Source organism: Notechis scutatus, chromosome 3 (assembly GCF_049901735.1).
Source record: "Notechis scutatus isolate UNSWTSFEM ecotype Mainland chromosome 3, rNotScu1.2, whole genome shotgun sequence".
Lineage (NCBI taxonomy): Eukaryota > Metazoa > Chordata > Lepidosauria > Squamata > Elapidae > Notechis > Notechis scutatus.
The window spans coordinates 137,571,617-137,577,616 of NC_142011.1; positions in this window are offsets into that span (position 1 = coordinate 137,571,617).

Genomic DNA, 6,000 nt, shown 5'->3' on the forward strand with positions numbered 1-6,000 from the left:
GAGCCATTATTAGGCACATAGACCACATTTATGCACCATTCAAAAGAGACAATAATAAAATCTAGGATGGAAACAAGAAACTAGGTTGCATCTCCTCCAGCAGCCAATATTCAAATAAACAGGGATCAATACCAGATGATGAGGCAGAAAACAATCCTCTAATCAAGGAAACATCAAGAAGCAAACCACACACCCACAAAGGAAAGCATGCACTCGCCAATAATGACAGGCCAAGCTGCTGTATATAAAGTATATATTATACGATGCATAAACAGGTAGCAAATCTCTTACTCGCACTGATATTATCTATTTGGAAAATGAAACATCTGCAAGCAAGCAGCTAAACTCTTTTGGAGCACCAAGGATTCAATCCCAAACTACATTCTTCTGTTGAAAGGTTCATGTTGCATACCTTAGTTTACAGTTAATGTTTAAGTACACAATAGCTTTTTTTAAGAATCAACAGACTAGATTAGTATTAAATATGTACCTTTTTTAGTATTATCCCAAGAATTAGTGTTTTGTATTAGCCAAGCAATTCTTTGCTTATGACTGAATGACTATAATTGCAATAAAAATAATGGGGAGAAATCTACTGAGAGTATATTGGGAGGTTTGACTTAACCTCAAAGTGATTAAGTGCCAAAGAGAGCAGTTATCTGTGGATTCAGTGTTGCTTTTTAATGAAAAGTATGGGTTCAAACATTGATTCAAAGAAACTTTTTATATTTTCCTTCCAGTGATTAATTTCTAGGCATCCATAGGAAATGGATGGATTTCTCTCAGATGCAAATAGCTTCAGACAAATATTTTTGTCCGCATAGCCTAAAGGAGAGAAAAGAACTTAATTTCTACTCCCATCTGATAAGGTGATGTTAATTCAATATTCTCCATAAAGGAGAACATAACTCAGGGTTGAAATAAGGGGTCCTTGATGCTCTCTGGGCTTGGTTGTTTTCTTGCAGATGTTTCATTTCCCAAATTAGGTAAATCATCAGTGCTCTTCTGTTATTGTAATTGCCCTCTTCTGGATTTTTTTTTCATTTTAAGAATATGCAGATAAAACATGGAGATGTATTGTTTTCTAGTACAGTTTTTTCCAGCAGTGTTTTCAAAAAGGTGTAATTAAAAAAACATGATCACAATCTATTATTAACTGTTCAGAATGAAATGACAGGCTTTTCCTGAACATGTTTTTATGCACACGTGTATTAGAGGCAGGTTACTTCAATTACCAGCATAAACCCTTAAGTATGAGTTCTGTAGTTCTTTATTTATTTATTTATTTATTTTATTTTGTTTCATTTTGTCAAGCGATTATTAGATAACAGGTATAAGTATAAACATGGTTATGAATACATGAAATGGATACGAATAAGAAAGAAAAAAGAAAAAATAGGACAGGGACGGTAGGCACGTTGGTGGGCTTATGCACGCCCCCTAATCTTGGATAGAAGACTGAAATAATTACTAGAATATCTCAATGCCCCTCAGACCCAGAATTAGGACCCGTAGTGGTAAAAAAAAAAACTTTGACAAACTGCAATAACACCCTTTGAATACCACAAGCCCCCATCACAGAAAACCCAAATCCCCCCCAAATAAAAATCACAAAAACTATGTGTGTTAGTCCACAAAAAAGGGAAACCATTTGTATTGAAACACTCAGTGGGCATAGATTTTCATAGCATAAAATGGTCTTCCTGTTGTCTGCTACTTGAAAAGAAGTAAACTCCTATGTCAGGGGTCACCAACCTTTCAGACCTCGGGGACCACTAAATTCATAATTTTAAATCCTGTGGACCACTAATATGATCTGCCTAATGACCTGGGTGGGCATGGCTAGGTGGTCATTTGACTGGGTGGGCGTGGCCAACTCGATGTCACGTTGAGAGGCGCCTTGCTGGCCTCTACTTGCCCCTCCCCTTTCCTCTCAGCCACTCCTTGTCTGCCCACCTGGGCTCCTTAGGGCCCCAACAGGAATCAGTTGTTGGAGTTAAGCAGCCACCACGAGAAAGAGTTGGCAAAACAGCTGGCTCAGTTCAAATTGGATGTGACCGAGAAGGAGGCTCAGCAGAAGCACCTCACTGAGGACTACGGGCATAGGCTTTCCAAGCAGAAGGAAGACCCGTGGGAGTGCAAGGCCAGGTGCCGGCGCCTGGAGGCTTAGCAGGCTGAGATGTCAGCCAGCTCCAGGCCATGATGCAATCCCACTGAAACAAGGTCCTTCGGCTTTTTGCCACTGGCGGCACTTCCCTCCAGCCTTCGTCCAAAGCCCCACACCAGGAGGCTGAAGCAGACCCTAAGTCGGAATTTCTGCCCCCCCTCCAACTCACACAAAAAGACACCAAAGGGGTCTGCAGCAACATAAACGTTCATTGCATGTATCCGGACCAGGGGCTGTAGTTTGAGGCAATATAATTTAGTGAAATATAAAAAATGCAAATAATTTTTCTGCAAACCATCAAAATTTTCTCACAAACCACCAGTGGTCCACAGACCACTAGTTGGTGACGGCTGCCTTATGTTGCCCTCTATCCTTCCAAGACTAATATTGAGAATATTAGAGAATATTGAGAAAATAAAAGGTTCATTCTCATCAGTGCAATGAGGAATTAGAATTAGCTAATTTTATCATGAGGACATCTAGTCCACATGAAGCCCTCAGGTGAATTTCAAACTGTTTACTGTTCACTTACTATTATTAAATTGTAATAGTAAGCAAAGAATATGGAATGACTTAGGTGCATCACATATGATCAACCTATTAAATTCTAATCCAATGATTGGATTAGATTTGTATAGATTGATGATTACAATTTACAAAATCCAGTAGCTTGCAGATTAATCCGTGATGGCTAATAATTTTTTTGATGATAGAAATGTAAATAGTTTGCTTCTAATTATATTTTTCCCTCCCAGTTATAGGATTTTGGTTGAATCTTAATCCCAAACAATTCATACACAATTACTAATACATTGTTTTTTGGACAATTTCATTTCATTACATTTCATTCCTCTTTGTGCATTTAGGTTTGCATGGCATAACAGGGTTTTACAAGCGTAACAATTAAGAGGATAGAAGATAATATATTGCTCAAATCAATAGGAGAGTGGCTTGAAGCCCAGAAAGTAGCACACTAAATTCAAAGAAAAATAAAAAGGTTTCCTTTTGTTCCCACTCCAACTGGCTTGAACTGACAAAGGCCCAGAGGCTGGCAAAGAAATAGGGGCAGTTCAAGCCAGTTGGAGTGGGAACAAAAGGAAACCTAAAACCTGTTGTAATAAAGCCAGAATTTTGGAGATTTCTTACCATAGTAAAGAAGGAAAGATAACACAAGAGAGCATTCCTACACACCGCACTAAGGAAGAACATCTTCTGCTCAACTAGCATTTCACTTGGGAATGAAAAAATAAATTACCTTACATAGAAAACTACAGGACAAAGAAGCCCAGACCTCTGGTTAACAAAGATGTTTCATGGAAGATCCAGTGTTTCATGGACAAATTAGGCCTATTTCTCCTTGAGAGGAATTGTCAGAAATGAATTCATAACGTTTCCATTGTTTTACCAAGATCTGTCAATCATCTGTGTAATTGGGAAGAATTGGTGCCATCTTAGTATGAAGAAGTCAACCTTGGGTCCTGTTGGAAGAAATATCCTTCTGGGTTCAGTTCCAAGTGGGGAAAAGACACTGGAATCATGGAAGTTGCTTGGAAAGACGGACAGGACCACATGGCTTGGACATCCTGGATGAAAAGGGTGATCACCAGAGGTGGTATTCAGCAGGTTCTGACCAGTTCTGGAGAACCGGTAGTGGAAATTTTGAGTAGTTCTGGAGAACCGGCAAATACCACCTCTGACTGGCCCAGACCCCATCTATTCTCTGCCTCCCGAGTCCCAGCTGATCGGCTGGGTCTTCTTTTGTTGCCCTGCATAGGAGGACAGAGCTGGAAAGCAGGTTAGTGGGGTGGGGAGGGAATGGGATTTTGCAGTAACCTTCCCCCCAGGAATGAGGAGGGAATGGAGATTTTGCAGTATTCTTCCCCTGCCATGCCCACCAAGCCATGCCCACAGAACCGGTAGTAAAAAAATTTGAAACCCACCACTGGCAATCACATGCTTCAAGATGTTGGGTGAAGAAAAAAAGGGCCAAGATGCTGAAGAGTGCCTGAGTTTTTTTTCATGTTCCTGTGTAAGAAATGTATCCCATTGGCTGTCAGACTCCCAGGGGGCGGGGGTCTTAGCTAACTTTGTAGGCTTAGTCTGTGTCCCAAGGCTTGTTTTGAGTGCTGGCTGATGTAATCTTCCCAGGTGCCATGTGGTGAGATGGGTAGAGGGCTAATCTTACGTTTTGTTATGTAGAATAGACTGGCTCAGGCCCTAATGGCCCATTGACAAAGGGGAAGGCTGAGTTTCTGCTCTCCGATTTTCTACTTCTCTTTTAGGGGAAATATTCTGCCCTTTTAGTAGATCCTAAAATATTTCATTTCTCTAGGAGAGGGGTGGGTTATAACTTCCAACAGTCCCTTTTAACCTTCTTTGTTACTACTAGAATTGCTCTACCAGGGTGCCATTGAAGGCACCTCTTTTTCCCTAGAAACTGGCATCGTCTTCTCAATTAGACATGCTTGCTAGATTTGTGCATAAATTTGTGCATAAATCCAGCAAAAACCTTATCCCAAATTGGGGGTGTAATAGAAAGGTTGTGGGAATAAATCATGTAGCAGTTTCTCCCCCATCCCCTTCCGTTAAACAGAAGTCACCTGGTGTCTTCCTAGTTCAAGCACTGAATTATAAATGAGCATGCATTATTACAGCCTGCTTCAGTTTACTTAACTCTTGGGTAGATTTTTTAATAAAACAATAGCGCACAAGGCCAAAATCACTTCAAAAAGTGAAAATGACTATACAGGGATGCAATAGGAACGAAAAACGTTACCGGTAGTCCTCCACTTACAACAGCTCATTTAGTGACCATTCAAAGTTATAACGTCACTGAAAAAAGCGACTAATGAGCATTTTTCACACATAACAACCGTTGCAGCATTCCCATAGTCACATGATCAAAATGCAGATGCTTGGTAACTAACTCATATTTATGAAGGTTGCAATGTCTCGGAATCATGTGATCCCCTTTTGCTACTGTAGGAAGTGAGCATCCACACTTCTAGAAAATTGAAATATCCTGGGAAATATTAAAAAGGCAGAATAGTTCCCCTAAAAAGAGTAGAAACTCAGAAGCAGAAACTCACCTCAGAAGCAGAAACTCACCCCCACCTTTGTTAATGGGTGGGCCATTAAGGCCTGGGCCAGAATACTTTACATAACAAGGATCTGCAGGTAAAGCTATAGCAATTGCCAAAAGCCCTTTTAAGCAGGGGTCCTCAACCACCGGTCCGCGGACTGGTACCGGTCCGTGGAGCACTCTGTACCGGGCCGCAAAGAAAAAAAAAAAAAAATGGCGGCTTTCTTCGCCTTCGGTGAATGCTGCTGGGATCGGGATCAAGGACACAAATGAAAGAAGGGGAGGGAGGAAGCAACCGAAGCCTGTCCTGCTCTCTGGCTCAGCAGCTTCGGTTTCCTCCGCCTCGTTCCTCTCTCAGTCATGCTCTCGCTGCTCCACCAGCCCAGGAAGAAACTGCTTCAAAGAAGCCGGGGTGGTGGCTTTTCCTGTCGCCGCAGCTCCTCCGAGCGCCGTTTACCCCACCCGCCCCGCGCTTCAATTCAGTGCTCCGTTCTGCCTGCCTGCCTGTCTGGTTGGTTGGGAGCAGCTTCGGCTGAGAATAATAACTATTCGCCTCTTTCTATCAGCCGAAGCTGCTCCGAAACGAAGGCAGGCAGGCAGGCAGGCAGAATGGAGCACTGGGTTGAACGCGGGCGGGCGGCGGGTGGGGGTAAATGGGCATTTGGAGGAGCTGCGGCGACAGGAAAAGCCACCCCACCCCGGCTTCTTTGAAGCAGTTTCTTCCTGGGCTGGTGGAGCAGCAAGAGAGCGA